Consider the following 25426-nt stretch of genomic DNA (forward strand, 5'->3'; position numbering starts at 1 on the left):
AACCAAACAATAAGCATGAAAGAAGATTTTGACTACTCTCTGTTAATAGATATCTACAAGGTGGGGAGAGTTTTTTTCAGTTAATTTAACTCAGTAGATACTTGAAACATAACCCATACTACTCCCAAAACAAATAATAAAATTTAAAGAAGTCAAGCATGACCTGATTTATGCAAAGATCTGGTGATGACCTCAAGGCACACCTAGGAACAGCTTTTTCTTTAATCTTGGTACAGCCCTAAGATCATAAATAGTGTTGATTTTCTTAAACATCCACTATTAAAAATGTGGTCTGTGACTGTGGGGTTTGGGTTTTTAGAATAATGTAAGGATAGACTGAATGCCTTATTGCAAGTGTTGAGTTGGTCTTATGCAGAGTATATGTGGTGGTGCATTCCCCGCCGCCCCCTCCTTTTTTTTCCTTTCTCTTCAACCGCTTTACAATCTCAGGAATTCCAGGCTGCAGCTTTTGTGTAGCAAGTTGGCCAGTTAAACGCCCCTTAATTGTACCAGCAACTCCTACATGGCTGAAGCAGAGTGACCCTGTCCTTATCAAAATCTTTCTATTATGGTTAATGAGGGGAGCGAGAACAAACAGCCACCCCTGACAGCCTTGAAACAGAGTGGTATCATAGTTACTGGAATTCCAACAATTACCAACCTGAATTGTGGCTCAGATGGAAATATACTGGTGATAAAAGTCAGTCATCTCACAACCCAATAAACAGCAGTCCTGAGCGAGGCCCTTTGAGCTCTCCTGGACTGCTGTGGGCTGCACCAGCACCTCCCTCTGATCGAAACACCTCTCAGAGCCAGCGAAACTGCAGACCCTAAAAGACTGCTGCAACTAGAACTCCATTGCTGAAGGTTGACAACGGAGCCTGGGCTGAAATACTTCACTCCTTGAGGTTCAACCCTTGCCTGTTGAGAAATGCCAAGATGTTAGATATGAGTATTTCATTGAACTCAAGGGAAATTTTTAATGGGTATACTATTATATATATCTATTCACGTTTGTGTTTATGTGTGTGTGAATCAGTTTAGGCAGTCTGTAGATCACATATTCATAGAATCCTAGAATCATTTATGTTGGAAAAGACCGTCAAGATCATCCAGTCCAACCATTAACCTAACATTACCAAGTCCACACTAAACCAATGAAGGGTAGACTACACTAAACCTTGTCCCAAAGTGCCACGTCCACCCGTTTCTTGAACACTTCCAGGGATGGTGACTCCACCACCTCTCTGGGCAGCCTGTTCCAATGCTTGACTACACTTCCATGAAGAAATGTTTCCTAATATCCAATCTAAACCTCCCCTCATGCAGCTTGAGCCCACTTCCTCTTGTCCTATCGCTAGCTACTTGGGAGAAGAGACCAACACCCACCTCAATACAACCTCCTTTCAGGTAGTTGTAAAGATCAATAAGGTCTCCCCTCAGCCTCCTCTTCTCCAGGATAAACAACCCCAGTTCCCTCAGCCGGTCCTCATAGTGCCTGTACTCCAGATGCTTCCCCAGATTCACTGCCCTCCTCTGGACATGCTCTAGCACCTCAATGTCTTTCTTGTAGTGAGGGGCCCAAAACTGGACACAGTACTCCAGGTGTGGCCTCACCAGTGCCGAGTACAGGGGGACAATCACCTCTGTGCTCCTGCTGGCCACACTAGTCCTGATACAAGCCAGGATGCTGTTGGCCTTCTTGGCCACCTGGGCACACTGCTGGCTCATGTTCAGCCAGCTGTCTACCAGCACCCCCAGGTCCTTTTCTGCCAGGCAGCTTTCCAGCCACTCTTCCCCAAGCCTGTAGTGTTGCATGGGGTTGTTGTGACCAAGAGTAGGACCCAGCACTTGGCTTTGTTAAACCTCATACAGTTGGCCTCAGCCCATCGATCCAGCCTGTCCAGATCCCTCTGCAGGGCCATCTTACCATCAAGCAGATAGACAATCCCACCCAATTTAGTGTCATCTGCAAACTTACTGAGGGTGTACTCGATCCCCTCATCCAGATCATTGATGAAGATATTAAACAAGACTGGTCCCAAAACAGAGCCCTGGGGAACACCATTCGTGACCGGCCGCCAACTGGACTTAACTCCATTCACCACAACTCTCTGGGCTCAACCACCCAACCAGTTTTTTACCCAGCGAAGAGTATGCCTGTCCAAGCCATGAGCTGCCAGCTTCCCAAGGAGAATGCTATGCAAGACTTTGTCAAAGGCTTTGCTAAAGTCCAGGGAAATGATGTCCACAGCCTTTCCTTCATCCACCAGGCAGGTCACCAGGTCATAGAAGGAGATCAGGTTGGTCAAGCAGCACCTGCCTTTCATGAACCCATGCTGGCTGGGCCTGATCCCCTGGTTGATGTGCACTTGTCTGTTCAGTTCACTCAAGATGAACCACTCTATAATCTTTCCCGTCACTGAGGTCAGGCTGACAGCCCTGTAGTTCCCCGAATCCTCTTTCTGGCCCTTCTTGTAGATGGGCGTCACATTGGCAAGCCTCCAGTCATCAGGGACCTCCCCTGTTAACCAGGACTGCTGATAGATGATGGAAAGTGGCTTGGCAAGCTCCTCTGCCAGCTCCCTCAATACTCTCTGGTGGATCCCATCCAGCCCCATAGATTTGTGAGCATCCAGGTGGTGTAGCAGGTCATTAATTGCTTCCTCCTGGACTATGAGGGCTCCATTCTGCTTCCTGTCCCTGTCTTGCAGCTCAGGGGGCTGAATACCCTGGGGATAACTGGTCTGGCTGTTAAACACAGAGGCAAAGAAGGCGTTAAGTACCTCAGCCTTCTCCTTGTCCTAGGTGACAATGTTTCCCCCCCACATCCAGCAAAGGATGGAGATCCTCCTTGGCTCTCCTTTTATTGCTGATGTACTTATAAAAGCATTTTTTATTATCTTTTACAACAGTGGCCAGATTGAGTTCTAGCTGGGCTTTTGCCTTTCTAATTTCCTCCCTGCAGGACCTAACAAGATCCCTGTACTCTTCCTGAGTTGCCTGCCCCTTCTTCCAAAGTTGGTAGACTCTCCTTTTTTCCCTGAGGCCCAGCAAAAGCTCCTTATTCAGCCAGGCCCGTCGTCTTCCCCGCTGGTTGGTCTTATGACACACAGGGACAGCCCACTCCTGTGCCCTTAAGACTTCCTTCTTGAAGAAGGCCCAGCCTTCCTGGACTCCTTTGCCTTTCAGGACTGCCTCCCAAGGGACTTTCCCAACCAGCGTCCTGAACAGCCCAAAGTCTGCCCTCCGGATGTCCATCGTAACAGTTTTGCTGCCCCTCCTCTTTACATTGCCAAGAATCGAGAACTCTATCATATCGTGGTCACTAAGCCCAAGACGGCCTCCAACCATGACATCTCCCACAAGCCCTTCTCTCTTTGTAAACAGCAGGTCAAGTGAGGCACCTCCCCTGGTAGGCTCGCTTACCAGCTGCGTCAGAAAGTTATCCTCCACACACTCTAGGAACTTTTGAGACTGTTTCCTCTCTGCTGTGTTGTATTTCCAGCAGATGTCTGTCAGGTGGCAGTCCCCTACAAGAACAAGGGCTGGCGATTGCGAGACTTCTGCCAGCTGCTTGTAGAATGCTTCATCTATCTCTACGTCCTGGCTGGGTGGTCTATAGCAGACTCCCAACAAGACATCCGCCTTGCTGGCCTTCCCCCCATCCTTACCCATAAGCACTCAACCTTGTCATCACCACTGCTGAGCTCTATGCAGTCAAAACACTCCCTAACATACAGAGCCACCCCACCGCCTCTCCTTCCACGCCTATCCCTTCTGAAGAGCTTATAGCCCTCCAGTGCAGCGCTCCAGTCATGAGAGTCATCCCACCACGTTTCTGTGATGGCGACTATGTCATACCTATCCTGCTGCACAATGGCTTCCAGCTCCTCCTGTTTGTTGCCTATGCTATGTGCATTGGTGTAGATGCACTTGAGATGGGCTATCAATTTCGCCCCCAATGTTGCCATGCCACCCCTGGGCTCCTCACTAGCAAGCCCATTTATATCCCCTTCCCCCTTCAAACCTAGCTTAAAGCCCTCTTGATGACTCCTGCCAAGTTATGAATGAGAATCCTTTTCCCCTTTGGAGATAGCTGATCTCCATCAGCCGCCAGCAGGCCCAGTGTCACGCAAACCTCCCCATGATCAAACAAAACCCAAAATTCCACCGATGGCACCAGCCTCCGAGCCACCTGTTAATCAGGTGAATTTTCCCATTCCTTTCAGCATTCTTTGCTGCCATTGTTGGGATTGAGGAAAACACTACCTGCACTCCTGATCCTGTGACCAATCACCCCAGTGCCCTGGAGTGCCTCTTCATTGCTTTAGGACTTCTCTCTGTAATCTCATCACTGCCCACCTGTATAACCAGCAGTGGGTAATAATCGGAGGGCCTCACGAGGTCAGGGAGTTTCCTAGTAACATCCCTAACCTGGGCCCCAGGGAGGCAGCAGACTTCCCTGTGGGATGGGTCCAGGTGGCAGATTGGGCCCTCAGTTCCCCGCAGGAGGGAATCACCCACCACAATTACCCTCCTTTTTTTCTTAACAGGGGCAGTCGTAATCCGTGGGGGTGACTGACTGGCCCTCGGCAACCCCCTGGCTGGACCTTCACCTTTGCCTTCACCTCCCTCCCCGCTTGCCTGGCCCTCAGCTTCCAGAGCCCCATACCTGTTATGTGAGGGCAGCTGGGGGGGTGAGGGAGGCCAGGAGGGGATTCGCCTGCCTCCCCGGGCAGGGACCTGTTTCCATTCCCCCCGTCTCTTGGATCCCCTCCTTCTGCTTGCCGGCAAGAGGGCAGGGGATCCTCCGCTCCTTGTGGGGCCTCCGCCTGCTGCCCTGGCCCCAGGGACGGCAGGGTGCGGCTCCCCCAATCTGTCTCCCTCTCGCACTCCCTGATCCTCCTCAGCCTTCCCACCTCCTCCTTCAGCTCTGCCCCCAGGCTGAGCAGATCATCTCCCTGCTCACACCGCAGACATTTGCCGTCTCCGCTGCCCTGCGGCACAAGCGACAGGCTCAGGCACTGCCTGCAGCCAGGCCCGGACGGCTGCGTGTTTGTGCGGGAGCTCCGGCTGGGTCGCCGCATTCCTTCTGGCGGCGGCTTTCGGGCGGGCGGTGCCCACAGCTGCCAGGTGTTCTCCTGGGAGGATGGTGACCACTGCCTGGGTTTGCCTTTGGAGCTAGGAATGGGGGCACTTGGCCTTCCCTGCACACCCTGACCGCGTGAACTGACGTGCGACGCCCTGTTTGCCCGTCCCGTTCCCCATGCCCTGTGCGCCGCGCTCCCTGGGGGCTGCTGTTATAGGTGGGGGTTTGGCCGCTGCCACTCCTGTCCCCGCCCACGCTGCGTCAGAGCTGCCGCACGTCAGCAGCTCGCCCTTTCCCGCCCTTTCCCGCTCCAGGCTGGGGCTGGGCTGCCCGCTCTCACCCTGCGCTTTTGCTGCCTCAGTGAGGGTGCCTGGCACGAGCGTCCGCTCCAGAGTCCCTCGCCTCGGTGACTTCGTTGAAATGACAGTGACACTGGGTTTTAAACTGCCGCCATCACTCCTGTCCCCGCCCACGCTGCATCACATGTACGATTTAATTTCAAAGTGAGTCTTGTACTGCTGCATTATCCTTATTCCTATAAACCAATGACCAAGTCTGAGACTAAGATTGGACCCAGCCGCCCCTAAACTCCCCTCTGAGAAGGAGTTTAGAAAGCAAGGGGGTCTATTCTGAACCTCATGACTCAACAGGAGGGTCCTCCTTATCCTCTACATGCACGATCCCTCTGTGAATCATTCCCACTTGGTGTAATTTAATTTCCTTTATCCACTTCCATGTAGTAATAGAGTGAACCTTGCCATCTTCAAATCTGTAACTAAGTCACTGTTTTGATCAGTTTTGTCTAATCACTTTCTTAATCATTGGTGATTGCTATTAAAAGTATTGCAATAAAATTCTGTGATTTGCTACAAGTATATTCTGAACTGCTACTAAATCAAATTGTATAAAGTCATTCATAATAAATTGACATAATCAGCAGGACTCACAAACCTGCATTCGTGACAACGTATATATACAAAACCACAGGTGAGCATTGCCCTATTTTGCATTTGGATAGCAAAGAGACTTTGACTGTCAAAATTGTCTTCACTAATTATTAAAGCAAAAGAGCATCCAGCCCAGGCTGCACAAACCAGTTGTGGGTATTAAGTGTCATTAGTCAACAAAACTAACCTAATGAGAAATTGCACATAAAAAACAAGTGGCTGCACTCCAGTCTTTTCAATACACACATTTTCTCTAAGCAAAGCTAGTTAGAGAGTGAGCGCATGGAATTATCATCTAGCTCAAATGGTAGTCTTTGCTTTTTGCACCAGTTAATTTGGCTGAGCATAAGATCAACCATGCCAATATACTAGATTCTTGTTCCATAGTGAGTTAGTGGATATGAAACCACTTTTGCCTGAAGAGTGAAGCAAATAAGAAGTTTGCCTATACTGCTGGTTTAAATTTTTAACTGAATTCTTCAGCTGAGTTAAAATACTGAGTTCTTGTCCTTTCCAGTTGTGCTGTGACTAAATGGTTTCATCCAAACTGAGTATCTCATTAAGTGTGTAATGTTGCTTTCATTCCTGGAAAGAAGAAAATATTGTAAAAGTAGATTATTCTCTAAATCAGAACTTAAAATGAGAAGTAATACTGCAAATAATTGAATCACTTGAAAATAAAGTATGTTACGTAATATTAAAGCACAAACCAATTTGATTTGATTCACTATTAAGAATATACAGTGGCACATAGACATAAACAAAAAGATGAATATGAATGTAAATATAAAAATAGGTATGGTTCCCTGAGATTAAAAACCTTAATATCTTTGATTTAGATTTTCATTAAGCTGGGCAATTCTTACTGTAATACCATTGATGTGGCATATAGCAACCATAACATACAGTACTATATACTTAACATTAACATACTATATTATTATATTAACATTATACTATATTATTACATTAACCTACAGTTAAGAGATGACATATAATAAAAGATAACATGCAGTACTATATGGCAATTAATATCATACAATTCAGTTCATTGGCTATTTTAACCCAAAATCAAATCCCCTTGAGGTACACATTGGGCTTCCCCATCCTTCCACATCACCCACCAAGTGCACCCAGGTCGTTGAGCAGAAGCAATCCCATGAAAGGGTTTGCCTTCACCAGAGGGGGAGGTCACCCACACTGTCTTCCCCAGCATATTTTTTATGTGCACTACAGGGACTTTATCTCCTTCTACAGTACGTAAAAGTTTTGATTGGGCAGGGCCAGCTCGATTGGCAGATCCCCTGGTGTTGACTAACCAGGTGGCTTTTGCCAAATGTGTATCCCAATGCTTGAATGTGCCACCACCCATTGCTCTCAGGGTAGTCTTTAACAGTCCATTGTATCGCTCGATTTTCCCGGAGGCTGGTGCATGGTAAGGGATGTGATATACCCACTCAATGCCGTGCTCTTTGGCCCAGGCGTCTTATGAGCTTGTTTCGGAAATGAGTTCCGTTGTCTGACTCCATTCTTTCTGGGGTGCCATGTCACCACAGGACTTGCTTTTCAAGGCCCAGGATGGTGTTCCGGGCGGTGGCATGGGGCACGGGATATGTTTCCAGCCATCCAATGGTTGCTTCTACCATGGTGAGCACATAGAGCTTGCCTTGGCGGGTCTGTGGGAGTGTGATATAATCAATCTGCCAGGCCTCCCCATAGTTATATTTTAGCCATCATTCACTGTAGCAGAGGGGCTTGAACTGCTTAGCTTGCTTGATTGCAGCTCATGTTTCACATTCATGAATAACCTGTGCAATACTGTCCCTAGTTAAGTCCACCCCTCAGTCATGAGCCTTCTATATGTTGCATCTCTTCCTTGATGGCCTGAGGTGTCATGGGCCCACCGAGCTATAAATAATTCACCCTTATGTTGCCAGTCCAGATCCACCTGAGCCACTTCAATCTTAGCAGCCTGATCCACCTGCTGGTTGTTTTGGTGTTCCTCAGTGGCCCGACTCTTGGGTACGTGAGCATCTATGTGATGCACTCTTACAGCCAGGTTCTCTATCCAGGCAGAGATATCTTGCCACAATGCGGCAGCCCAAATGGGTTTGCCTCTGTGCTGCCAGTTGCTCTGCTTCCATTGCTGCAGCCATCCCCACAAGGCACTTGGTGCCATCCATGAGTCAGTACAGAGATAAAGTAGTGGACACTTTTCTCGTGCAGCAATATCTAAAGCCAGCTGGATGGCTTTCACCTCTGCAAACTGACTTGACTCCCCTTCTCCTTCAGCAGCTTCTGCGACTCGTCGTATAGGACTCCATACAGCAGCTTTCCACCTCCGATACTTTCCCACAAGATGACAGGACCCATCAGTGAACAGGACATATTGCTTCTAATTTTCTGGCAATTTATTATACAGTGGGGCCTCCTTGGCGCGTGTCACCTCCTCCTCAGGTGATATTCTGAAGTTTTTTCCTTCTGGCCAGTCCATGATCACTTCCAAGATTCCTGGGTGACTGGGGTTTCCTATCTGAGCCTGTTGTGTGATTAGTGTCACCCACTTACTCCACGTAGCATCAGTTGCATGATGTGTAGAGGCGACCCTCCCTTTGAACATCCAGCCCAGCACTGGCAATTGGGGTGCCAGCAGGATCTGTGCTTCAGTACCAACCACTTCCGAAGCAGCTTGAACCCCTTCATATGCTGCCAATATCTCTTTCTCAGTTGGAGTATAGCAGGCTTCGGATCCTCCTTATCCCCGACTCCAAAACCCTAGGGGTGGACCTCAAGTCTCCCCTGGTGCTTTCTGCCAGAGGCTCCAGGTAGGGCCATTCTCCCCGGCTGCGGTGTAGAGCACATTTTTAATATCCTGCCCTGCCCGGACTGGCCCAAGGGCTACTGCATGAACTATCTCACGTTTAATTTGTTCAAAGGCTTGTTGTTGCTCAGGGCCCCATTTGAAATCGTCCTTCTTCCGGGTCACTTGATAGAGAGGGCTTACGACCTGGCTGTAATTTGGAATATGCATTCTCCAAAAACTCACAACACCTAAGACAGCTTGTGTTTCCTTTTTGCTAGTTAGTGGGGACATAGCTGTTATTTTATTGATCACATCCATTGGGATCTGATGACGTCCATCTTGCCATTTTGTCCCTAAAAATTGGATCTCCTGTGCAGGTCCCTTGACCTTACTTTGTTTGATGGCAAAACCAGCCTTCAGAAAGATTTGGACTGTTTTCTTTCCCTTCTTCTCTTCCCCTAAAATCTTCTTCTGCTGTATTGCCCCACACAATGATGTCATCAATATACTGCAGATGTTCTGGAGCTTCACCCTGTTCCAGTGCAGTCTGGATCAGTCCATGGCAAATGGTGGGGCTGTGCTTCCACCCCTGGGGCAGTCAGTTCCAGGTGTACTGAACACCCCTCCAGGTAAAAGCAAACTGGGGCCTGCACTCTGCTGCCAAAGGGATGCAGAAAAAACGCATTAGCAGTATCAGTTGTGGCATACCACTTGGCTACCTTTGACTCCAGTTCATATTGAAGTTCTAGCATGTCTGGCACGGCAGCACTCAGTGGCGGCGTGACTTCATTCAGGCCACGATAGTCCACTGTTAGTCTCCACTCCCCATTAGACTTTCACACTGGCCATATGGGACTGTTAAAGGGTGAGCGAGTCTTGCTGATCACTCCTTGGCTCTCCAGGTGATGAATCAGGTTATGGGTGGGAATCAGGGAGTGTCGGTTGGTGCGATATTGCCGCTGGTGCTCTGTTGTGGTAGTGATCGGCACCAGTTGTTCTTCGACCCTCAGCAACCCCACAATAGAAGGGTCCTCTGCGAGACCGGGCAAGGTGGACAGCTGTTTAATTTCCTCCTTCTCCAAGGCAGCTATACCAAAAGCCCACTGGTACCCTTTTGGGTCCTTGAAACACCCTCTCCTAAGGTAATCTATGCCAAGGATGCACAGAGCCTCTGGGCCAGTCACAATAGCATGTTTAAGCATCTTAAGTTTGCTTGGTTTGTTGGCAAAATTGTTCTTAGTATGTGTTCATCTCTGTCAGACCACAGCATGAGAACCACAGTGTGTTGCGCATTCTTTGCAAGGGTTTTTCCTCACAAAAAGCATGGTTTATAACTATGTAGTTATATTTTCTGCACTGTAGGTACGTTAGTAATTTCTCACTTAGTTGCAGATTCTTTAAAATCATTAAACCTCTCTGTAATGTGTTTTCTTCATTATTTTTTATTTTTTATAGAAGTGGTCCACCTCCCATTTAAAATTTTTGTAGTGAACATGGTTTGAATTAATTGTTTAGTCATAAAAAGGTCTTGGGATAGGAACTCCTACGTAGATCATGTCCAGAAGGATGATTTCTTGAAACATAGCAACTATCAGCTGATGTCATCTACTCTCATGACATTAATTGTATTCCTTTCTTGTCCCAGGTTGAATGGTCGGATGAAGGCAATTTACAAGAAAGCTGATAGAGAAGTGTTATGCACAAAAGACTACAGTGAGATTTTTCATGCAATCAACATTGTTAATTTATATCCTGAAATGATGGAAAATTGTAACACACTTTAAGCTTTATTTTGTCACTCTCCTCTCCTTTCCTGCACATGTTCTGCAGCTGCACCCCCAGACTTCTCTACTGGGGAGCCAACAGTCCCCAACAGTACTACTCTCCTACACTAACAATAAAAGAATAAATCTCACTTCACACAGCTATATTCACATACTTACAAAAACAAAAATATCAATACATAAAATCCCCTTTTGCTCAGTGGTACATTTTCCATTAAAGCCATTCTGGTCTAAGGAAAAAAAAAATCAACCAGACCTTCTTTGAAGTTTTTATTTTTTTCTTGCTTAGTAGACACCACAATAATAGGTGGTATGATAGAAAGAAGTGAAGAGTAGATGAAGGGAAAAGTAAAGTAACACAAATGTTCGTAACAAGCCTGGAATTTACTCTTCACACAAGATGTCCCCTAATGCACCAGAAAGCTGGCACAATACTTTCCTTTTACTTTTTCATCAGACCATGACTTCAAGGTAACATTTCCTAAGCAGACCTGTAGTAGCTCTAATTTACCCAAGAGAAAAACAAACCCAAAAGGCCACTAGTAATATGCCAATTAAATACCCACAGTATTCATCTAGAATTTTTTTCCTTTGAAGATTTTTAAGGTTTTTCTGAAGGGGTGGGGCTGGGTTTGTTTCTCTTTTAAGCTGACGCAGTTCTTTTTGGCTGCATTTTTGTGGAGCAAGGGTGACATTTTGCATTCAGAACTGTCTATGTGTATTCCCAGAATGTACTCTGGGCTAGCTTTCTTCTTTAAAAGTAGTGGTCTGAATCATAACTGGGTACTGCATCTGCTGCTGTAATGGTCTTCAGGCTGCAGCATTACACTCTTCAGGGAAAGGGAACCTTGTGGTTGTTCTAAACTTACTCATTGACGTCAGGTTAAAGTTGCAACTGTATGTTTTCATGTAGAAGGAAATATTCAGAGCTGTTATTTCCAACTGGAGGCAGTGCACAGGTAGATTTTCCAGTAACTTATACACTGGATCTCGCTTATGTCTTTTGGGATCTCAGGCTGTTCATTTCTTTGGACAGGGAATGTGAACTCCTAGAAAAGATGTTGCTCAGTAGGCTAAAGAATATCTTGTTGTGGGTAATGTACTATACTTTCTAGTACTAATGTTTCTGCCAAAGAGAGCCTAATTAAGCAAAACAGAAAAGCATCAAAAAGGGTGATTTTGAGAGTCACCTTTTTCAGCGTGTTCTCTAATGTAGTAGCTAAGGTGTTCTCTGGAGATATGGAAATATCCAGGAAGGATTTCAGAAACCATCTGAGAGAATTTGAACACAAGTTTTTACTAACCATGGGGGAGGCATCCTCCAGAGCTGTAAATTTTCTAAATAAAACCATTCTTTTTTTATTGTTCTTTTTCTCTGTTTTTGTTGTTCTCTGCTTAAAGCAAAAAAAAGAGAAAAAGATAGAGGAGGTAGGCTTAGTTTCATATTAATACTCTCTTCTTTACCAATGAATTTAGACACATCTCTCTTTCTTTTGGAATTATTTTAACAGTAGCATCAGGTGACTGTACTGCTGTCCTGAGAACTTACACACATATTCTAAGAGAAGTTTTGAGGAGTATCTTGTTCTTAGTCTATATAACACTTAGTGTTCAGGTGGAGTAGAACATGTGTTTCTAATATTTTGCTCTTAAGAACTAGCATATTGTAATATTCGAAGCCATAGAGAAATTAAAATGGATGAAGTATGTCTCTGGATTTTCCCTTTCTTTTTGTTTTTCCTTTTTTTTTAGCCAGAGTCAAAACCAGAAAGAAATCTGATATTAAATTGTCAGAATAAATTTTTTCTTCCTCCAGTCTTTCCAGTTTAGCACATAAAGTAGGCATCATTCACACATCTCTAAACTGATTTGCCATTAGCCCTAAAATCCCAACATGCCAGAGACAATTGCGTAATTGAATCTAGAGTTATGACATCAAGTGAGTCTCATAAAAAGCATTTAATGTATATATTTAGCACATATATCTACAGAAAATCTTATTGAAGTAGGAGAACTTGCTTCATCCTTTTGAAATTAATTCCACCAAGCTACTTTGCAAGAATGTAGCATTCTGCCCATTCTGACTAAGTGATGCATGGGAAGACATTTTACAATTGAACAATAATATCTCCTTTGTTATTAAAATTATTGAAGTTCCAGGATAGGACATTATAGTTTATCTTTCACTCATTTCAACCATAAATTGCACTCTTTTCATTATGTCTGGTAAAATGTTTTAAGCAAAACACTTTCATTTTACTCATTTACATGTGAATTAATACACTTACTTAAATTATTTTTGCTTGGTTCTTCCTGTCAGAAAATCTGCCAGGATTTTCTTGTATTTTTCCCAGAGCATTCATCCTACCTACAAACAGTGAAAACTTCTACCTGTAAGTGAACTGCCCTTACTCTGAAAAACTAATGCAAGAGTCTCCTTCCTTTTTTTCTAGGAAACTGCCCTGCAATTGTGATATGCAGTTTACAACACATAAAGCATCTAGGAGAGTTTTTCATTTGCATTTTCCTAAAAACAAAACAAAACAACCCAAACTGAACAAAACACCAACAAAAGTCCTACTAGGCTTGCAAGTTATTCAGCCTTCAAAATATCAAATTAAAACTTGCCAGCAGTATAGGTTTCTTAAAAATTCAAATGTATAAACTAAAGATATAGCCAGGTTGCATTGTTCTCTACTCATTCCCAATACAGTTGTAAGAAGTTTTGTAACATTAAACTTCTTCAGCACAGAATGGATGAGGACTCTTCTGAGTGAACTTGATATATAACCAATGGTTAATTCTCCTGTCCCAGATGTACATTGTGCTTGTCAGTGGCACACATTATGCCTTTGATTTGCGAAAGCTTGAAATAGAAGTACATAAACCCACTGCATTGAGAAGGCTGACATTTGGGCTTTTTTGCTATCCTTTCCCAAGGCTGGAAGAATTTAAAAAAAACTGGAAGAAACAACAATGCACCCTGCACTGGAAATTGATTGTGGTAGGTAGTGAATCACCTACTTTCAGACACTACTGCACCAGTGGAAGATAGATAACTTTATTGGTAATGCACTGGATTAGTATTTAGGAATTCTGAGTGCAATTTCATTCTCTGCCTATTTCTATCCCCTTGGGGAAATAACTTAATCTCTGTCTCATTTCAGCTTTTGTAAAATAGCAATAATATTGCTTTATGTAGTTGGATGGAGGGGAAGTTTGTAGATGCATGGCATTCAGCTGTTCATAGTGATTAGGCAGGAAATGTTAGATAACCTGATATCAGGACACAGGGTAGCTCCAGAAAGCTTCAGAAGGAGAGAAATACAGATGTTCAAAGCATCTGCAACAGGAAAATATATTAAAAAATATTTTTTTCTTGGAGAGGGTCACATGCTTTTATATTCCACATTTTTCTTTCTTCTTTTGGTTTCCTTTTTCAGTTATTGCTTTTCTTTTCTAGCCCATCACATCTTCTGTGTCTTTTTATACGTTTTCCCTTTTCACTGCCTACATCCTTTGCTCAGTTGACTTCTTTACTCAGCCAACTTCTTGTCTTCCGTTATCAACTCTCAACTCTACATTTGCCTTCTTCCTTCTTTACATATCCTTTTTCTTTTGTTATACCACTCTAATCTTCACAGCTGGCTCTATGCCCATGTTTGCTGATCCTGCTGTTGGTTTTATAGTGCAAAGTATCTCTCTGAATTTGAATTATAGGAAAATTCCAAGTCTGCTGTTTCTATGTGAGTTTCAGACCTACCTGTGCATACTTGGAAAAGTCACACTGACTAATGTGTATGTTATTTTCCCGCATGGACATTGATCTCACTTGTGGTTTTGACAGAACAATAAGATCCCTGCTGGTGCATGTGTATCTCTTTATACATACTTAACATTTTGTAGGAGTGTATAACCAAGGGAAGAAAAGCTAAATTTAGAGAGAAATATTTTCTTTTTAAAAACTTCAGAAGCTGCAAACCAAAATATGTTTTCAATACACAAGTGGCTTCCGAGTTCATTTATGCAGCAGTAGAGAAACTAAAGTTTTCATCTGATCTGAGGTATTGCTCATACAGAATGAGCCCACAATTTTATAACCCAGCAAAAATAGGAAATATAGTTATCAAATAATTCAGATTTTTAACTCTCACCATAAGTGACAAAGAGCATATCCAAACTGTGTTTTCATTCATCTGCAGTTTTATCCCTCCTTCCTCTCTCCTATGCTATCTGTGTCATCCCGATGTGAAACCAAACAACCAGACATGGCTTGTGAGCTCTGAATGGAGAAAGATGTCTAAATGTAGCCTTGTCAGAGGAGACAATCTAGTGGGCCAGAAATTTTAACTGGGAATAAATAGCTCTCATGTAATAGCTTGAGTAGTGCATTGCTGTGACTTGTGTTTTCTCAGAAAGACTCACCAAAAGCATTGTGGTTTGGGGTGACAGCAGCCCAGTTAATTCCTTCAGCAACGACGGTTCACCTTTTTGTAGCTTTCCTCATTTGTGTGCAAAGCCAAATAAGACAATTATCTTTATCTTATGGATCCTGCCCTCATTCCTTTAGTATATTAATCTATTACGCAGCTAGTAGTCTGGAATCCAGTCCTTCAGGACTCTAGTATCTTATTGGACCAAAATAATTGAATAGCTATTTCCTGGAGCAAAAGAAAGAAGTCTGAGGTTTTTTTGTTTGTTTTGGGTTGTGGGGTTTTTGTTGCTGTTTTTTGTTTTCTTTTTCTCTCCTTGTACAGAACAAACATGAACGCATTTGTAAAATGCCAAAAAAAGTTATTTCACTGCCACTTGAAACTGAAAAGAAAAATATTTAGGAACTGAGGAAATGTTCCTTACCTATTGAAAGTTCTATGTATTGCATCTGTAATTGTGGCTGATTTCTAATTCATTGCATGGTCAGAACAAAGAAGGTCCAAGTGTTGATCTGCCCTCCTTGGTTTAGTACATTCAAAACTAAAACTAACAGATCAAGGTTAAAGCCAATTTCCAAGTACTCAGTTCCCAAGGCAACATTTTCTATGTGGTTGGGTTTTTTTGGGAGGGGGTTGGCTGTTTTTTCGGGTTTGGTTTCCCAAAAGAAAACTTGACTGAGTTAGTTCCTTGACCTGTCCTCGTTCCACTCCATCTGCAAAATGGGCTATGATAATGCAGCTTTCTTTCTGAAAGGATGCAAGATTTCTGGAGGAAGAAATTGGTATTACCTCTGCACTGTGTTTTTTTTTTTTTAACCATGCATTTTAATGAGTACTCCAGCAGCAGGACTGTTTGAGTAGTAAGATATTGGTAAAAGTAACTAATATCTGACCTTTTATTGGAATATCTGTCCTACTTTTAAAAACAAAAAATATGACATTGGTACATTCATTCAAGTGGTATATTCATTCCAGGTATTAAAAAATTGATGAAACAAATTAATTGCAATAGATGTTACAAATGGTAGTTACCAAACTGGTTAATGTAAAACTAAACAAAAAATAATCATTCTTCATCCCAAACTCAAATAAGAAACTGGCAAAGATGTGTCAGGTTGATTCTCTTTTTACTCAGTACTAATAAAGTTTACTCTACACTTCCCACGCAATATTAGAATTGGAAGCTATTTTTTTCAGAATGCCTAAGAGCTAAGAATGCTACAGATGTATTTAAAGGCTAGAATGAAGCAAACTCATCCAAATAGTAGAATTAAACCCCTTTTGGTGATGAACAGTCAAGGAGACTGCTGACTGAGAGAAGACATTAAATCTTGTTCTCAGAGTTTTAATTATCATCTGTGACAAACAAAAACACACTACCTACTCTTACAAAGGCTGAATGATTTGCTGTGCTGCATATATACATGCACATGCTCATGTTTTCATATTTCCTGGAGGGGAATCCATTACACAGCTCAATATGTATTTCATTCTGTCTGTGTGAAAATCAACCTTTTAACTAAATATTACTAATGAGGGAAGAAGGCCACAAAGTAAATAAACTATTTCTACTCCTTTTATTTCCCAGTTATCCTCATATTACTGTCAATTTCATGCTAAATGCAAGGTGTTTGTGAGTGCCTTAACTGTCACTGACTTCTCCAGCAATCCCTTTGAAGCATCACTGGTTTTGATCACCTACTTCAATCATAATCAGAGGATAAATCTATTGACTGCAGTTGTGGACAGCTACTTGTGTGTATCACCCAGATAGCACTATTGGAGAAGTGATGTTGAAAGTTTAAATGGTGGTCAAGTTAGATTTTTTTGATTAAGCTTCTTTGTGCTACAAGATGCTCAGGCTATTCTAATGATTAATTGAGAGAAACTGTGTTCCAGGGTTAGGAAAGCTTCCTAAGTTTTTCATACACTAAAAGGAGCAGCAATCTGTAGCAAGCCTGCTATGTGGATACACTGTGTTAATTATCACCAGTATGATTTTTTTTTTTCCCCTATAAGAAACTCTGAGAACAACTTGCTGGGATATTATTAGATGGTCTGTGATCCTCTGAAAAAGGATGAGACACAAACAGTGGATGCAAGTTGTAAATCGTTTAAATGAAGCATCGGCGATTTACTACAGCTGAGGATGTAGACCTATAACCTGTAAAACACTATTATTGATTTAAGGCTTATCTGCTAGCTGCATGATATAGAAATGTTAGTAGACTTATATGTATAAGATTTCAGAATACAGGTAAGTAAAGCTAGAAAAATCCATTTTGGTGATCTCATCTGACAAGTCCTCAAGAGATACCCACATTCTTTGAGAGATCAGTCAATTATGGATAAATGGCAACTTTGTAGTCTAACTCCAGCCCAGGTAGTGCCTGGATATGCTTTCATCAAGCTGGACTTAGAGCATGCCACTATCTGAGTCCTACTTCCACTTTGCTTCTAGTTGATATTGTTTTGAAAGACAAGAAAAAAGGTGAGGGTGATCTTCATTAATTTTTCCTCTTCTGTCTGTAATTCCTGTGTTCTAGTCCAAAACCAGGTAATATAATTGCATTGTTATTCTATATGAGAGTATAAATGTCACATCAGAGTCAGGGCAGAAAAACAGTGTGCTTTATAAATAGAAAAAAGCCCTTAAATTACAAATGAGAAAACTATTTTCTTCAAGACACCACCTGTCCACCATTCTCACTTAAGTGCATTGTAAATTTGTTCATGAAGGAAGTTGAAGATGCAACATTTTGCCTCTCACAACATTTGCTACTTGGACGCACTGGAATGGGTTGCCCAGAGAGGTAGTGGAGGCCCCATCCCTAGAAATATTCAAGGTCAGGTGGGATAGGGCTCTGAGCAACCTGATGTAGTTAAAGGTGTCCCTGCTCAGTGCAGGGGGTGGGCTAGATGATCTCTAAATGTCCCTTCCAAGCCAAAGCATTCTATGATTCCATTCTATGATTCTATGAAACAAATTAATAAATTCTTATTCATGCAGACCATTTAATGATGTTTTTTCTTCATTATCAAGAAGATGACTAGGGTAGGATCTGATTTTATAGTGGTGTAGTCTGGCATAATTTAATAGCCTTTTTTTTGACCTATACCACTTAAAAGTACTGAAATTCACACCATGTGCTATTATAACTTCCTTAATTTATTCTATTTTACAACTTTCTCAAAGTTGGAAGAGAGATGTAGTCTTTGCCTAAAATCCCTAAAATAGTCTGGTGGTCTGCTGAGCCATTCTTGTAAACATTGATCACATTATATGTGTGATCCTTTCCCCCTCAAGTAGAGAATGCTGGAAGGACAAGTTTTAATTTCTTCAGTTACTGGAATTTAGTTGGACTGAAAACATTAGTATAAAAATACGATACCTAATCATTATCTCTGTGCACTGCTAAGGTCTTTATAAACCTGCAGCACTTCACAATCACTTTGACAATGGGCAAATAAAAACAGCAGGTACAATTTAGCAGGAAATCAGAATCTGCTCTTGTTGTTTTTATAACAGCTCACTATGTCTGCCTCTATCAAATTCCAAATTTAATGAATTGCACTTTCAAGGGTGGGTTGTTCTTCTGTCTTGTATCCAAGCAAATGAATATCTGTGATTCAGTCAAAAGAAACTTCTGAAGACCATCATGTTGTAGTAATGTAAAAGAAAAAAATAAAAAGGAGAAAAAAATTAATAAATATTAGTGTTCCTGACACCAAGAAGGGGACAATCTCTACCTCGAGCTTGAAACTCCATTTATCTTCCTGCACTACTGACTACACATCAAATCATGTAGTTGTTCTTCCTGAGATCTCCAAAATTCACCTTGCAAAATAGTGAACATAAATTACATGTGTATTCAGATGTTTTCCTGGTGTGATAGGAAGATAGATCTCATGTTATCGTAGGACTTCTCACACTAAAGCCTGACTGGTAACTGCAGCCTTTTCTCATAGCTGGGGCAGTCCTGCCAATGGTACCGGTACCATAGCAGGTAACATTGCCAGCAGGCAACAGACCAGTCATGTTTCCTCTCTTGTGGCTATAGCTCTTGCTTCAGTGGGTGCTGAAAGAGGGAGGTGGTTTCAGGGTAAAACTCCTACGGCTCTGGGAGAGCAGAGGAAGAGAAGGTTGCAGTATCTTCAGTACTACCTTTTACTTCAGTCTTGAACACCAAACAATGTCTCCAAAGGAACCCCACAGTTTTAAATCTTGAAAGGAAAAAAAAAGAGAAACTGACTTTTCATCCTTCCCCTTTCTATTCCCTGTACCCTTGGAACTCCACTGCCAGAAAGTTTAAAAAGCATTGTAACAAACGGTGAGATCATTATACTCTTTAGGGTAGTCAGATACAGTCATCACTGAACAGTTACTTAGACTTGATAATCTTCCCTTTGATGGCTAGATTATGACTATATAATTCCACTATGATTAATGTAGTGTGTTGTTCAGAGTTATGTACAGAAGTTCAATGAGAAGATGTCTGTTCCCTACTTTATCTGCTGCTTCCTTTTACCTATCTTTATGTTGTGTTTAGGAGGCTTTTTTTGTTTTTTTCTTAGTGATGTTACAGGTAGTATAAGAAGGTATAACCCAAATGAACACCTATTCCCTCCCCCAGCAAGCTCTCTCACATTACTCAAAAGATGCATGTGATTTTATGTCTTCAGATTCCTTTGACTTCATATTTTTATACTTTATGTGCAGCTTTAGGATGCCCTATTTTACCTAATAAGTTTTGCAGGCAACATTCAGCATTGCAGATGTACATAAATTGTACTTCTTTGTCGATATTTTGGTAAATATTAAAGATTCTGATCCCATCTATGTTTATATCATTATTAGAAGACATAAAAACAACAAGGATAACCTACCTTATTGTAGTTTGTGTAAGTATTCACTAATTACTGTTAATTTAATTAGTACAGCAAATTAAAGCAGAAAAGAGTCAGAGTTTATTCACAGTTAAATTACAGAAATCAGTGGGTTATACAGTATTTGCATTTTAATTAAGTCATGAATGTTTAAAGCTATGCGCTGGAAATACAGATGGATTCTCTGGCTTCATTGAAATTTAACATTCACCTCAGATTATTTAATTTTTGGTAGAAGTTTGTACCTGTATATCTACAAATATCCACAGATGTAAGCATGTAGTTTTGTAACTAATACATGTCCATGACATACCAAAATTAGCAGACAACTCTTTCTTGTAGATCATCAAAATGATCCTAAATCTGCACTACAGGTTATGCAATAATTTGGTTTTATTATCATGAAATAAACTTTAAAATAGCACTTGATCCTTGGCTGTTCAGCTTACAGGCTAGGTGTTGAGACAACCTTAGATTTGCAACACTCCATTGCATGAAGAGCTGTTAAACTGTAGACCACACAAGTTCTTCACCTTAGGGTCTATGCAATGTAAATTCTAAGTAATAAAGTTTAGGCATCTGGTCTCCGTTCTGAAATTCAACATAAAATTCTTCATAGGCTGTCTTTATATAATACATGGGGAAAGCTAAGAAACTCCCAGGTTAATTCACAGTCACCAGACAGCAGTGTAGAGAGAATACCCTCTGTCCAGACTGACAGCCCTCTCTGAGTTTGGTACCTCCAGCCAAAGGCATTTCAAGCCCAAACAGAAAGTAAGGGCCTGTGGTCTTTCTTCTTCTTCTACTTTTTACTTTTGTCTTGTTTGCTTTTAATGGATATCAGGAGGATGTCACTCTCTTCTGTACAACAACCACGACGAATTATTCCACCGAAAGGAAAGGGAATATGCAGGTTTCATTATCTCCTCAACACGAGGAAACCTAACCTGTAATTTTCCATTTCTAAAACATACTCAGCCAACATGGCTTCACTAAGGGCAAATAGTGCCTGACAAATTTGGTGGCCTTCTATGACAGGGTTACAACATTGGTGGATAAGGGAAGAGCAATTGGCGTCATCTACCTGGACTTGTGTGAAGCATGCATTTGATACTGTCCCACACAACATCCTTGTCTCTAAGTTGGAGAGACATGGATTTGATGGATGGACCATTAGGTGGATAAGGAATTGGCTGGATGGTCACACTCAAAGAATTGTAGTCTTGATTGAATTGTAGTGGCTTGATGACCAAGTGGAGACCAGTGATGAGTGGCATTCCTCAGGGGTCGGAACTGGGATTGGCCATGTTTAACACCTTTGTCAGCAACATGGACAGTGCGATTGAGTGCACTCTCAGCAAGTTTGCTCATGACACCAAGCTGTGTGGTGCAGTCAGCACTCTGGAGGGAAGGGATGCAATCCAGAGGGACCTTAACAGGCTTGAGAGGTGGGTCCATGCAAATGTCATAAAGTTCAACAAGGCCAAGTGAAGGGTCCTGCACATGGGTTGGGGCAATCCCAAGCACAAGTACAGTCTGGGTTGAAAAAGGATTGAGAGCAGCCCTGAGAAGAAGGACTTGAGGGTGTTGTTGATGAGAAGCTCAACATGACCCAGCAACATATGCTTGCAGCCCAGAAAACAAACTGTATCCTGGGCTGCATCAAAAGAAGCGTGACGAGCAGGTCAAGGGAGGTGATTGTCCTGTGCTACTCTGCTCTTGTGAGACCTCACCTGGAGTACTGCATTCAGCTGTGGGGCCCCCAATATAAGAAGGACGTGGACCTGTTGGAGCAAGTTCAGAGGAGGGCCACAAAGATGATCCAAGGGCTGGAGCACCTCTTGTAGGAAGACAGGCTGAGAGAGTTGGGGTTGTTCAACCTGGAGAACAGAAGGCTCTCGGGAGACCTTATAGCAATCTTTCAGTACCTGAAGGGGGCCTACAAGAAAGCTGGAGAGGGACTTTTTACAAGGGCAGGTAGTGATAGGACAAGGGTTAATGGCTTTAAACTGAAAGAAGGTAGATTTAGATTAGATATGAGGAAGAAATTCTTCACCATGAGGGTGGTGAGGCACTGGAACAGGTTGACCAGAGAATTTGTGGTTGTCCCACTCCTGGAAGTGTTCAAGGCCAGGTTGGATGGGGCTTTGAGCAATCTGTTCTAGTGGAAGGTGTCCCTCCCATGGCATGGGGGTTGGATGTAGATGATTTTTAAGGTCCTTTCTAACCCAAACTATTCTATAATTCTGTGATTACTCATATTTCAGGTAAGGAGAGTGTTCTTACCCATTAAATTCTGTTGAATTCAAAGGTAGAACGAGCAAGCAAGAGCTTCATCTAAGTCCATTTTATCAGGAAATTGTCCTAAAATCTTATTTTTTATATTGGTCAAGGAATATTGTTATCCCATGAAGAGTGGAAAAGTAAGATTAAGGGAGTTAAAACATTCTTTAGGCAAATATTTGTCAGTCTCCTCTGATGGAAGGGAAGATCTTGATCCAGACTGGAGCTCTGAATTGGCTACCAAGTGGATACTATTTTGTTATTCACATAGGCTGAAGCTGAGACAATGGCCCTTAGAGAGACCTGAAACTTTCTGTCACCCTGATGAGAAAAGGTGTCCTGAAGACACATCACTTTCAGCTTGGGTCCTTGTAGCTGCTTGATGAGTCTGGGAGGTCTGGACTTGTGAGCTGTTACTGGGAGATTTAGGTAATCTATGAAATAATGTGCTTCACCCAAGTTCAAAATCTATCATCAAATTACACAAACAGTAAAGAAAGTGCCAGGGGATTTTGTTGTACAGGTCTCATTTACATTAATCGAAGTTGTGTGACTAAATCCCTGTGTTCATTAATGAAGGTCTATCCCTTAAATGAACATTTTAGGAGAAATAAGGAATTAATTCAGAGGCTGAATGAAACTTTTGCAATCTTATGGTGCAGTGACTGCCTTCTCCACTTTATAGGAAAACTACTTAAGTCGAAAATATAGAAAGTTGTAAACCGCAGTAAGTACTGAATGTTATACAGCTTCAGTCCAAGCTCTGTTTCCCCTTGCTGCTGTTCTCATTGGCATGTAACAAGTGCACCATACAGAGTGCTGGCTTTAAAACAGTTGAATAGAATAAATGTCAACACTAAATAAATCCTATTGCCAACAAGCTGCCAGCAAACGTTTATCACACTTCTGGTAATGATCAAAACAGTTACTGCACAATGATGAATCATACCTTATATTGCACACATGTTGATCATAAACATTTATCAGACTTCTGGCAATTTTCACAATGTTGAAAAGACACTACAGTTTGTTGAAGAGAATGTCTCTCTTCTATACAGTAGGTAGATTTCTTGACTTAAAGTACTAGCAAAACATGTTTAACTAGTGTTAGGTGGTTTTGCCAGAGATAAAGGGAAGATGGATCTGTTTCCAAAGTAGTATACAAATGTATTAATTTTATTGTGTTCTAACAATATTATTTTATTGTCTGCTTATTATTTTTAAATAAATCTTTTTTTTTTTATTTTTTCTGATAAATCAAGTCATAAGGTTTTCATGGTATCAGTGCCACAGTAAACACTACATAAATTCCTGCAGGTCTCATTTATGAGACTTTGGAGTTAATGAAGGCTTGATTATGGTTTAATTGGGTACAGACACAGGCTGTAGTGTTTACTGTTATAGCAGATACATGCTTCAGTCATAAATTTTAGCACATGTATGTTGAGCCCACCACACAAAGGACACAATAAATAGAACTAAGTATATTGCTGCCTGGTATATCAGTGTTGCATTGGTGACTACATTGATAGTTTAACTCTTTGGAGAAGGATGAAATGTACCAGCTTGGGGAAAAAAAAAATAAAAATTAAAAACTTCAAGTGAAGGTCATGCTTCTCTTCCATTCCTCTACAACATCATGCAAAATATAGCATGAGTTCTCAACTATACTACTGAAAATTAAATGGCACAAATGAGTTTTGGTACATTTTAGTGTTGTAAACCTCTATGATTTTTTCATCTAAGTTCTGATGTGTGCCAGGCACATAACGTTATGCTGCTGATGGGAACTGAGAGGGCAACTTAGTGGCCTATGACAGAAAAAAATAAACTTTTTTCCTTTGTTATATCCAGACACATGCCCTAAATGTCAGATCACTCTTTCATTAAGGTCTTGCTGTCTGATCTGATGTTTGCTGCAATATTACTATGATGAATCAGGAGCAGGGAGAATTCAAAGGCATTGTCCTTTGAGGGCAAAGTGAAACTAGTAGTCTGCATTTTCCCCAGTCTCAGAAGAATGACAAAGCCTCCTCCACTATCCTTTGTTTTGTTTAGAGCAGTGGGTTCAAGATTCCTTTTCCTTTAAATATATTTTTTTTTTTTCTGCATTTATATTGTCTAAAGAGAATGGACCTAAGAACAGGACTGTGTTAGGAAAAAAAAAGTCCCAGCATGCCCTGGTCACACAATAAAAATTGATAATTGCACACTGTCTTATTTTGGACAAAAATCAGAGAGTTTTAATATACTTCACAGGTGGATTTAGAGTGCTACATTGTAAGACATGGTCATTCATTCAGTTATTAACCAAGAATTACTACCTGGCAACTTAGTTATGCAAAACTTAGCATTCTTATAATGTCATTCTGAGAATTTCTCCCTCCTTTAGAAATAAAGGCCAATTTTAAGGCATCATAAATGGAAATTTTGAGACAGATAAGGGCTGTTTTTGTTTACCAGCTGCTGAATTTTTTTGCTTTAGGAGTGCTTTGGGCTGTTATAGAGAAGTCCCTTTTAATGAGGTATGTGCTTGCAATAACATCAAAGGAATTTCAGGAAATAAAATGAAAATGAGTTCTCATAAAAAATTCGTACTGAAAATAAAATTAAAAACAAAACAAAACAAAACAAAAAACAACCCCCCAAGAGTCCATTACCCAGTTACTAACCAGCTTTTGAATTATCTCTGAAATCAGAGCATCCTTTGTTATACTATTCATAAAAATTTTTCACTCTAGAACCCAGACTGTATACTCAGTTCTCTGACATAGAGCAATACAAAGTTTTACACAACAGTGCGGTCATATATTAAAAGCCTTAGGCTCAAAATAACCTTTACCTTCTGCAAAAGGAGCTTCTTGCAGCAGTGAGGTAGAATTATCATGTTCCCTTACTATTTTTCTATTCCAGTAACTAGAGAAAGGAATGATTTAGTAATGGCTCTGGTAATGAGCCAAAATGCATTTTAGAAAGGTACAAAAATATATGCTAGGATTTGCCTGCCAGAGCTGAAAATTGTAAGCTAATGGAACCTAAAGTAATTCAATGTGGAAAGAGCTCTCACACTTCCTCTTCAATGGGATGAAAGAGGGAAGACAGAGGTTGTATTTTAGGAGGAATATTTTACATGTCCTCAAGGGTTTCATCTTCCATATGAAGGGCTTTTCCATACCTTTGTAGTTTTTAAGTTATTT

Source organism: Pelecanus crispus, chromosome Z (genome assembly GCF_030463565.1).
Source record: "Pelecanus crispus isolate bPelCri1 chromosome Z, bPelCri1.pri, whole genome shotgun sequence".
NCBI classification, from domain to species: domain Eukaryota; kingdom Metazoa; phylum Chordata; class Aves; order Pelecaniformes; family Pelecanidae; genus Pelecanus; species Pelecanus crispus.